The sequence below is a fragment of the Balaenoptera ricei genome, chromosome 3 (genome assembly GCF_028023285.1).
Source record: "Balaenoptera ricei isolate mBalRic1 chromosome 3, mBalRic1.hap2, whole genome shotgun sequence".
NCBI classification, from domain to species: domain Eukaryota; kingdom Metazoa; phylum Chordata; class Mammalia; order Artiodactyla; family Balaenopteridae; genus Balaenoptera; species Balaenoptera ricei.
Window position 1 is genome coordinate 166,916,841 of NC_082641.1, and position 11,501 is coordinate 166,928,341.

Below are 11,501 nucleotides of genomic sequence, written 5' to 3' on the forward strand. Positions count from 1 at the left end.
ACAGAAACTATAAAAAAGAACCAAACAGAATTCTAGAACTGAAAAATATAATAACTGAGCCAACCTTACCCTGATACTAGAGCCAGACAAAAACACTAGAAGAAAATTAAAGACCAATAGCCTTGATAAATATGAACACAAAAATCCTCAATAAAATACTAGCAAACTGAATTCAAAAGCACATTGAAAGGATTATACACAACAAAGTAGGATTTCTGGAATGCAAGAATAGTTCAACATGTAAAAATCATGTAAAATAAAACATGTTCATATTAATTGATGCAGAAAATGCATTTAACAAGATTCAACACTGTTTCATGATAAAAACACTTAATAAACTAGGAATAGAAGGAAACCATCTCAACATAACAAAGGCTATATATGAAAAAATATCACAACTAACATCATATGAAATAGTAAAATACTGAAAACGTTTCCTCTACCAACAGGATCGAGATAAGGATGCCCACTCTGGCCATTCTACTCAACATAATACCAGAAGTCCTAGCCAGAACCTTTGGGTAAGAAAAATAAATAAATAAATAAAAGGCATCCAAATTGGAAATGAAGAAATGGCATTACCTGTTTGCAGATGACATGATCTTATATGTAGAAATCCCTAAAGATTTTTTAAAAACCTGTTAGAACTAATAAACAAGTTCAGCAAAGTTGTAGGAATCAAAATCAACACACTAAAATCTATTCATTTTAGTTGCATTTCTATACACTAACAATGAACAATATGAAGTGGAAATTAAGTAAACAATTGCATTTACCACAGCATTGAAAAGAATAAAATATTTAGGAACAATCCTAACCAAAAAGGTGAAAGAGTTGTAAACTGACAAAAAAAATTAATGAAAGCACTTTAAAAAAACACCAAAAAATGTAAAGACATCTCAGGTTCATAGACTGGAAGACTTAATGTTGACAGTATGTCAGTACTACCCAAAGTAATATACAGATTCAGTGCAATCTCTATCAAAATCCCAATGGCATTTTTGGCACAAATAGAAAGAGCCACCTAAAAATTCACATGTTATATCAAGGAACTCCAATGGCTAAAACAATTTTGAAAAAGAACAAAGTTGGAAGACTTACACTTCCTCATTTCAATACATATTACAAAGCTACAGAAATCAAAACAGTATGGTACTGGCATTAAAGACAGACATATAGATCAATGAATCAGAATAGAGAGCCAGAAATAAACCGTCATGTATACAGCCAGGTAATTTTCAAAAAGGGTGCTAAGACCACTCAGTAGGGAAAGGACAGTCCCTAACAAATGGTGTTGGAAAAACTGGATATTGTGCACAAGGATAAAATTGAACACTTACCTTGCATCATATACAAAAATTAACTCAAAACATACCAAAGACCTAAATGTAAGAGGTAAAATAATAAAACGCTTAGAAAAAAACATAGGGGAAAAGATTCATGACATTGGATTTGGCAATGATTTCTTGAATATGACACCAAAAGCAGAGGCAACAAAAGCTAATACAGACAAATGGGACTACATCAAACTTAAAACTTCATCAAAGGATATAATCAACAAAGTAGAGAGGCAATACATGGAATGGGAGAAAATATTTGCAAATTATATCTTACAAGGAGTTAATATCTAGAATATATAAAGAACTCCTATATCTTAATAACAACAAAAAAAGTAACCCAACTAAAAAGTGGACAAAAAACATGAACAGTCATTTCTCTAAAGATATACAAATGGCCAATAAGCATATAAAAAGATGCTCAACATCACTAATCACTAGGGAAATGCAAACCAATACCATAATGATTTATCACCTCATACCCATTAGGATGACCACTATCAAAAAAAAAAAAAAAACAGAAAATAACCAATGTTGGTAAGGATGTGGAGAAATTGGAACCCTTGTGCACTGCTAATGGGAACATAAAATGGTGCAGCCACTATGTAAAACAGTATGATGGTACCTCAAAAAATTAACAACAGAACTACCATATGATCCAGCAATACCACTTCTGAGCATTTAACCAAAAGAATTGAAAGCAGGGTCTCAAAGAGACACCCAGGTTCACAGCAGCACTATTCACAATAGCCAAGAGGTGAAAGCAACTCACATGTCCACCTACAGATGAATGGATAAAGAAGATGTGGTATGTATCTACAATAGAACATTATTCAGCCTTAAAAGGAAGGAAATCTTGTCACATGTTACAACATGGATGTAACGAGAACATTATGCTAAGTGAAATAATCCACTCACAAAAAGACAAATACTGTATGATTCCACTTACATGAGGTATCTAAAGTATACAAATTCATAGAAACAGAAAGTAGGATGGTGGTTACCAGGAGTGGGTGGAGGGGAAAATGGGAAGTTGATGTTTAATGGGTATAGTCTCAGTTTTGTTAGACAAAAATGTCCTGGAGATTAGCTGCACGACAATGTGAATATACTTAACACTACTGAAATGTACACTTAAAAGTGGTTAAGATGGTAAATTTTATTTCATGTGTTTTTTACAATTAAAAATAACAAATAAAATTTAAAGCAAGCATTATCACAGAAAATGAGGGTAACTTCACAGGGAAAAAAGGTGGGACTCATCAGAAAGATATAATAATTTTAAACTTTATGCATCTAACAATATAACTTCAAAATACAGTAAAAATTAATAGAATTATAGAAATTGACAAATCTATCATAACAGTAAGAGATTTCAACACACCTCTTTCAGTAACTGATGGTCAAGCAGACAAAATTACTGAGACTTGAACAATAGAACTGACATGTTTGACCTATCCTACGTAAACGGAGACAGGGAATGACATTAGCAAGGTGGTGGAATAGGAATGCATCTCCCTAAACAAACAATGATTTGGCAGGCAACCACAGACAAAAGTGCCTTTGTGAAAGCCTTGGGATCCAGATAGGAGGTTACAAAACCCCAGTGAACCCCAAGACCAAGGATAGCTGCTCTAAAAAGGCAGGCCCACAACCTGGTGGCAAGCTCACATGGTTCTGCCAGCAAACTGAAAGCAGCCCCAACTCCCTACAGACTCAAATCCAGACCTTCCTGTAACCATCTGACAAGGGACCCAGGAGGAATCATGCATCCATATACCCCTGGTAACAGGCCTACCATCCTTGGACCAGACTACAGATCCTGAAGCAGCCCTGTGACCTGACTCTAGTCCCGCTCTCAGTCCTGCTCACCCAGGGATCCAGCAACACCCATCTGTGCCCCTGGCAGCAGGCCTGCCAACCTTAGTGCCAGCTGTGGGTCCTGAAGTGGCACTGAGACTTGGTTTCAGCACTGCTCCAGTGTGGTCCTAGAGGCAGTCTTGCCCACCTGGGGATCTGGCAGGAACCAACCAACCAGCAAAAAGCATTTAACCATAAAGAAAATGATTGATAAATTCTACTACATTTAAATTAAGAACTTTTCAGTCCATCAGAACAAACTCAAAAATGGGAGAAGTTATCTGCAACAAATATAAGGGATTAGCATCTAGGAGGTAAGAATAATCTAGGATATATAAAGAAATCCCAGACACAATTAAGAAAAACACAAATAACACAACAGGAAAATGGGTAAAATGATATCAGGAGGCACTTCTCAAAGGAAATACAAAAAGAAGACAGACATGAAAAGATGCTCAATCTCATTACTGTTCAGGAAATGAAATTAAAACCACAATCAGATATCATTTCACAGACACCAAGTTGGCAAAAATTTTAAAGGCAGAGATTATCAAGTGTTGAAAAGGACAATGAGTAATGCAAGAGGACACATACTGCTGAAAGGAGTGTAAACAATATGCTAGTATCTACTAAAGTTGAACATGCACAAACCCACCCACCCAGCAGTCCACCCCAGGTATTTACCCTAGAGCAGGGGTTCTCAGCCTCGACACTCGCATTAGGGGTCGGACAATTCTTTGGTGTGTGGGAGAGCAGGAGGAGACGGGAAGGCTGTCCTGTGCATTGTAGTATGTTTAGCAGTGTGCCTGGCCTCTACCCACTAGAGACAGGAGCACACCACCTCCCAGTTATAACAACCAGAAGTGTCTCCCTTTCTTCCCTTACCCCTATCTCACCTCGCCTCCCTCACCCCTGTTTGAGAACTACTTCATCTGTGCGCCAGGAGACCAGGACAAGAATGTCCACTGCAGCACTGTTTATTTAGAGTAGCAAAAACTAGAGACAGCCCAAACGGCCATCAACAGAATAGATGCAGTGCAATACCACAGGAAAAGTGAGTGAAGAACTTTAGCCACACACACGACTGAATGGATCTCAAATAAAAGACAATAAACAAAAAACAAAAGAAAAAGAAAACTTGCTACATGATTTCATTTTATAAGGATCAAAAAGTTAAACAAAACTAAAATATTATCTGGAGACACATACACATTGTAAAACTATAAAGAAAAGCAAGGAAATGATTAAGAGGAACTTCAGAATAGTAGTTACCTCTGAAGAGAAAAGATGCAATCGGGGCAGACATACAGGGGGTTTCTAAGGTTTTGACAAGGTTCTATTTCTTAAACTGAGTGGAGTGTTCAAAGTTCTTTTATGACTCTTTAAACTGTTGCTATGCATCTTATATGTTTTTGAATGCATATTTTGCACACTTATACATGCACTCACAAAGGCACAGGGACACTCCCACACACCTGAGCAAATATGATCAAGCTGACCCACTCAATGTCCTTTGAGAAGACCACTGTCTGCAGTGACACGGAAGTGGCAGGCAGAAGGCATTCATTTGTGGTGTTCCAGAGCACATATATCTTTTGCAGTTAGAGGAAGAAAATTAGAATACAGTCATCTCCGCACTCAACAGTCTGTGTCTCTCATGAAGAATCTCCTTATAGAATCCTCATAAAATCATTTACCTAAATTTTCTCAAAGCCCAGCTAGTCTGCATCCCAGCTTGTCAACCCAGTGCCTCTGATCACCCATGTCCTCCTCTGGTCCACTTGACAGTGCACTTAACTTCCTCTACAGCTTGTGAGAAGAGCTCACTGCCCAACCAGACCACAAGCTCCAGGCATCAAGGAAGTGAGTCCCCACAGGCATTCAATGAATCTGTGTATGTAACCACAACCTCTCCAGGGCTCCTGCCTCCCTTCTCTTCTGACCTTCCTTGGCACTCACACAGGCTGGCTGCAGATGCCAGGTGTCTGAGGTATGCGAGAAAGACTTTGGTCCTGCAACTCCCCAACCTCCCATTCACACGTATGCAGTCTGGTAAGAATGCGGACTATGGAGCCAACAGGGGCGAGCTGTGTGACCGTGGGCAAATCACTTACCTTCTCTATGCCCTCATCTCCTCACCCGCAAAACGGGATCTGCATGGTACCAACCCTTGTAGGGTGTTATGAGGATGAGAGTCAATGCCTGTGAAGCACACACAACAGGCCTGGCTCTACAAGTGGTAGCTATTCTTTCAGATCCACAACCCTTCACCTGCTATTCTCAAAAGTCAAAAATGTTGTGAAAACTGAACATTATTTCAAAATTTGGGCAACAAACTGCCTGGCAGCAAAACCTGAAAATATCTGAGGCTCTTTATAATACCTATTTCTACTACTTACTATAGATATTGATAGATATTGCTACAGAAATCCTATGTTTGATTAAGGAGTGCTTCAGTGTGACTTTGATAAAATTCAAACATTCTGACTTTTCCCCATGTCTGGTTGGGTTTGGGTCAGAGAGTATGACCTGTGTTACCATTTCACAGTCACACCACTCTCAGCAGCTCATCTCATCACCTTTTCCTCTGCTGTACCCTAGGCTGACCCTTATCCACTCACCAACATTCAGTGACAGCCCCCAACCAGTCATTCCCACACCAGCCCATCTTCATAGCCTAGGGAGAACTTCCCGAGGTCACAATCCCACAAGCCCTGGAAATAGGTCAAGGCCCCTAACAGCCGGATCCCCAGTCTTCCCCCACCTAGGCTCAGGCCAACTCACGTCCTGCAACCTCCTTCTTCCAAGGTGAGGCTTCCTCTATCACAGATTTCACCTCAATTACAACACATGACCCCACCACATGCCCTCTGATGGCAGGGCAGGTGCAGAATTTATTCACCTCTCTATCCCCAGAAGCCAACACAGCTCCTGGCATGCAACAGGCACCCAATAAATACTTGCTGAACTGAACAACTTGTGCTGCTAAGAAAATGGCCATACTGCAGGGCATCTTCCTCATCCTGTAGCAGGCCTTCATCTTCATCTTCACTTTCTGGCTTTAAGACAGCTATTTAAAAAAGTACTAGGAACTCTTAATATTTGATTGACCCTAACCAAAATGCACTCCCAAAGATTCTCTGAAACTCTGCATAGGAAATGTCTATCAGTGGAGACCCAATTGATACGGTGGACTAGATGTGGGTGACTTGGAGCTGTGTTTTGCGCACATTGGGATGGAAATGCTTTTGAGATAACCCAGAAAGGTAGCGATAGGCCACAATCCCTGTGGGTCTGAGACAGAGAAATGGCCTGGGCCGAAGTGATAAACAAGTGAGTTTTCTGAGGATTTATGGAATGCTCAAAGCCACAAGAATCCTTGAAGCCACAAGAGATCATGCAAGGGAGGAAGCCCACACTGAAAGAGAAGCTGGCCAAGGAGGGCATCTGCAGAGATCTGAGGGAGGAGGTTGACTTGAGAGGTAGGAGGAGAACTAGGAGAGGCTGAGCAGCCAAGGGCTAGATGGGTCAAGGCACAGAGGGGGACCACCTATGCCAAAGCTGCCCGAAGGCTCAGCTGTACGTTCTCAACTGGCCCTGGCATCCAAGAAGAAAAGCCTCTTTGATTTGAGATCTGGTGGTCCCGTCCTAAGGGCCACTCTGAAGGATCTTGGAGGTAAGGGGGCTTCTACTGTTTAAAATATAAATTTTTCCAATGAGACACGACAACTAAATGCATCTAAATCCTGACTTGGATCCTATACCACAAAAAGGAAATGGACAAGAAGAGCAAAAAAAATCTGAATAAGGCCTGTAGATGTTAGGTGTCCTGGTTTTGCTAATTGTTCTGTTAAATAAGATGTTAACATTTGGGGAACCTAGGTGACTAGAATGTGAGACTTCTTTGTACTAGTTTTAAAACTTTTTTCAAATTCTTAAGTTACTTCAAAAAAAATTTTTTTAATAAGACATTTTATAAACGTAAATGCCTCAAAGTTAAGCCAGGTGTACCACAGCTCAGGAATGGCCTTTGTGAAACGGGGCCCTCCTCCTTCTTCTCCTACCCATCTCAATACCAAACAAGAAGGGGGGAAAAGGGGAAAAGAAAGACCCTATGCAACGTCGGCGACCCCAGAAGCAGGCAGAAACTATAAATGCCAGAAAGGCCCTGCACCCAGCGCGTCCCCGCGCGGAGCCGCCCCTCCCCCTAAGGGGCGTGGCGTGGGAGCCGCACCCCACCCACCCCGCCCGACCCCGCCCACAGATGTCCACCCACGCCGCCCCCAATCTGCCCCGCGTCAGCCTGACCCAGCCCCAGCTCCGCCCACAGTCCGTCCGGCCTCCAGCCCGGGCCCGCCCCCGATTCCGCCCAAGGGTCCTAGCCACTCCTCCCTTAGTACATCCTGTGTTTAGCAGGCCCCGGTCCTGCCCATAGCCCGGCCTCGCCCAAAGTCTCCCGCCCCCAAGCCCGCTCCGCCCCAGCTGAGTCCGCCCCGGTCCCAGCCCAGCCTCCCCGTCCCGCAGCGAGAGCGCCCCCGTGCGGCCCTCTGAGCTGCGCGCCCGGAGGTCCATTGTCCCTGTCCCGGTCCCACCTACCCGTCGTCCGCCCGCGGCAGCGAGGGCCAACGCCTCGGGCACCGTTGAGAAAACGCAACACCAGGGCGCGCCGCTCCCACATCCAAGAGGAGCCCAGTCGGCGGTGCAAGCGGGACGACGCCTACCTGCGCCGAACGGGCCGGAGCCTCGTGGGTTCCCGCCAGATACCACCGGCAGCGCGGAGCCCAGAGCGCCGCTGCCCCGTCGGCGTCGGGCGTCGCGGCCGCGCAACGTCCGGCACGAGAGCGCTCGGTTCGCCTCGGCCCGCCTTCTGCTCTCCGCCCAGGACACGCCCCTGCCCAGGACACGCCCCCGATTCGAGCGACCATCGAGACATTGGGGCCTCCGCGGCGCCTAGAGGGGACGCAGAAGTGCCTCTGAGGCAGGGCCCAGGACGGCAGAAATATCTTCCGCCCCCTTTTGCAGCCCCTTCTCGTCCTGTCCACTTACATGCTAGCCTAGGCACTTTCCTCGCTATTACTCACGAGGGCACGAAGTCTTTTTTCTTTCTAGGTCGGTGGTTCTCCAATGTAGTTCCAGACCAATGGCAGCTTCACTTGGGATCTTGATAGAAATGCAAGTCCTGGGGCTCCACCCCAGACCTACCGAATCAGAAACTCCGAGGCCAGGCCCAACAATCTGCGTTACCGGACCAACCTCACACCCTGGACTTTTGGTCTGGATAATTCCTTGTTGTGGGGCCCTGTCCCATGTATTGCAGGTAGGATCACCTGATAAAATATAGGGCGCCAAGTTAAATTTGAATTTCAGATAAAAATATACTCTAAAATAATCTTGGAGTTATGTATTTCATCTGGCGACCCTACCCACAGGTACTTTTATTTGCTAAAGCTGGCAGCCGTGATTTTAGGATTTTGAGCATCCCTCGCTTCTACCCACTAGGTGCCAGTAGCACACCACACCCCTGCTCCACCAGTTACAACAACTAAAATTGTCTGCAGACAAGGTATCTTGCGCGCGGCCGGGGTGGGGGTGGGGGGGGGCGAAATTGGGGCGGGGGAATCCCCCTTCCAGCCTGGGCCACTCCCATCGCCTCCCCATACACACACTTTGAGACTCTGCTCCATAAAGTATATCGGAAGTGACTTTACAGAAAAGGGTGCCTTGGCCTCCAAGGGTTTTTCTAAACACAAAAATCCTTGGGACCAAACTGTGCTAAACATTCAAGAAGAGGGCCACGTAGTGAAGGTTTTGTGTTTGCTTCTCCACCCTGGCACTTCTCATAAGGGTTTTGGTCACTGTAAAGTGTAAACCACCTGGGTCAGAAAAATAAGTTATCATGCCCATTTGTGAGAGTCTGGAGCCAAGGGCACACTCAAGTTTGTCATTCCTTTTTCCACAAATACGTATTGATGCCATGCAGACCAGATACAGTGGAGAACAAAAAGTTCTTGTTCTCATGGGACTCACTTTTTAATAGAGGAGGCACTCAAGAAACAAATAGTATCAAAAGGTGATAGGTGCTGTGAAGAAAAATGAAGCAAGTTAAGGGGGTAGAAGATGAGCTCTGGGAGGGTGGGGTGCTATTTTAGATAACATAAATGCAGTGTTTCCTACCTTCCTTTGTTCCCCAGAACCTACATCCCATTCATTCATTCATTCAACAAGCATCTACTGGATGCCCACTTTGTGACAGTCACTGCTTACATTCCAGTGAGAGAAACAGACAATAAACAAACAAGTGAAATAATGGTATGCCCAGTGGAAAGTTCTATGGAGAAAAAAAAAAAATCAGGGAAGGGGAATGTTTAAATAGTGTGGTCATGGAAGGTCTCCCTGAAAAAATTATATTTGAGGGAAAAGCCAAAAGATATGAAGAATAAGCCATGCAGAATTCAAGGAGGAAAATACTTGAAACAGGGAGAAAGGCATGTTCAAAGGCCCTGAGGTGGGAGCAAGCCCAGCACTTTGGAGGAACAGCATGGCTGGTGCTGAGTGAACAAGGAGAGTCAAAACAATGAAGTTGGAGAGGTGATAAATCATGTGCCAGGTATGTGGCCAGCCTCTGTGTGTGCTTGGAGCTCTAGCAGAGGAGGAATGCAGTCTGATTAAGCCTTTATAAGTGCCCTCTGAGGTGAAGCAAAGAGCCAGACAGGAGGCTATTATAGTGGTTCAGACCAGATATGATGGTGACTTGGACCAAGGTGCAAATAATGGAGGCAGAGAGAAGTAGTAGGATCCTGGATATATTTTGAAGGTAGAGACACAATAGGGCTTGCTCATAGATTGGATGTAGAACATGAGAGAAAGGAGGCAGGGAAGACTCAAGGGTTTTGGCCTTCAGAAGTAGAAGAATAGCGTTGCCATTGACTGACAAGTGAAAGATGGCAGAAGGAGCAGGTTTGGTGGGAGGTAAGGAATTTGGTGTTACATGCATATGGAATCCTCATTCTTTTGGGACCTTGTTTAGCAAATTAGTGGACGTTACTGACTGGCTTGTCTTTTCTAGATGAAGAAATACCTATCCAACTCATACCCACCTTTGTCTTAATTAATGGTTAGGATCCTGACCTAAGCCATTTTCTCCTTGGTGACTTGGACCAAGGAGAAAATGCACAGTAAAAATCTGAGATTTTGCTTGGATGACTGGATTGTTCCACTCAGAATTTAGGTTCCTCACTCCCATATGAATAATGGAAATATTCACAACCCTTAGCTGATTCATAGAGTTTAACCTGGGGAGGGATTACACTGAGCCTTCCCCCTCCATTCTAGCTCCCCAATTCCTTCCTCCTCAGATAATAGAAAGGGTGTATGAAAGGACTTCACTATTCATACAACAATACGTGTGCTGAAGACTGTGGCTCTTCATTCATGAATGACCTCAAATAGAGGATGGAGGAATCTGAGAATAAGAAGCAAACACTCTTCCAGAATGAACAGCATACAAACCACCAGAAATATCAGGTCCCTATTTTGGGCTATTAGGATCATAGAGATTTGGGGAAGGGGGAATCTAAGATATGGGGAGAAATAAGTATAGAACAAAAATGGTGAAAAAGATAGTCATGAAAAGATGGACTGAAGGTGGAGAAGAGAGGGAAGAGGAGAGTGATGGAGTAGTGCGTGACAGTGTCCTCCAGGTGAGCCCATCTAGTGGCTCAGGTGCTCTCTCCTTGACTGGTGTTAGCTTAAAACAATAAAACAGCCAAATATTTTACCTGCAAAATGGGTTTATTTGGGAGCAGCAAAGAACTGCAATTTGGAACATGCAATCATGGCAAACCACCTGCAAGTCCTGTAAAGCAAAGGAGAAGAAACTGTTTTATAGAGGAGAAGGGAAAGTTGGGAGGGGCTGTTACAAACAAAATGTCCACTGAAGTATGGTGGTTTTTCATTGTCTGAGTTGTGACAACTTCACATTGGCTGTGCTGTTGCCAAGCAAGGAGAAAAATCTTTCTTTCTTCTGCTGGCAGTGGTAAAGTAGGGTCATTTCCAGCCAGAGATGCAAAGTATGTGTCTCTTCCTACTAAGATTCGTATTGACTCAGTGGTACATGTGTGGAGCTCCCCCTTGTGGCCTCTCAACTCTAATACAGTAAAGTTCCCTTTTATTAATTTTCACACTGGACTGCCTTCTTGGAGTATATTGAAGGAATTTTTTTTTTTAAATAAAGAAACCGTTTCTTTACTTGTGGTAGTGGAGGTTTTAATCAGCCTTGTAGTGAGTTGAATGGTGCCCCCTCAA

At 43.7% G+C, this 11,501-nt stretch overlaps 1 protein-coding gene across 5 annotated transcripts in view; it reads right to left on the reverse strand.

Moving 5' to 3' along the window:
* The window catches only part of PGBD2 (piggyBac transposable element derived 2), a 29,376-nt gene extending 21,330 nt beyond the window's left edge, over positions 1-8,046 (reverse strand). For 4 of the 5 annotated variants that reach the window (XM_059919702.1, XM_059919701.1, XM_059919705.1 and 1 more), the window contains exon 1: positions 7,794-8,046. The gene's annotated coding sequence lies outside the window, so the exon portion shown is untranslated. The remainder of the gene's footprint in view (positions 1-7,793) is intronic. The other variant, XM_059919704.1, reaches the window with a different exon arrangement.
* Positions 8,047-11,501: the final 3,455 nt, after the last annotated feature.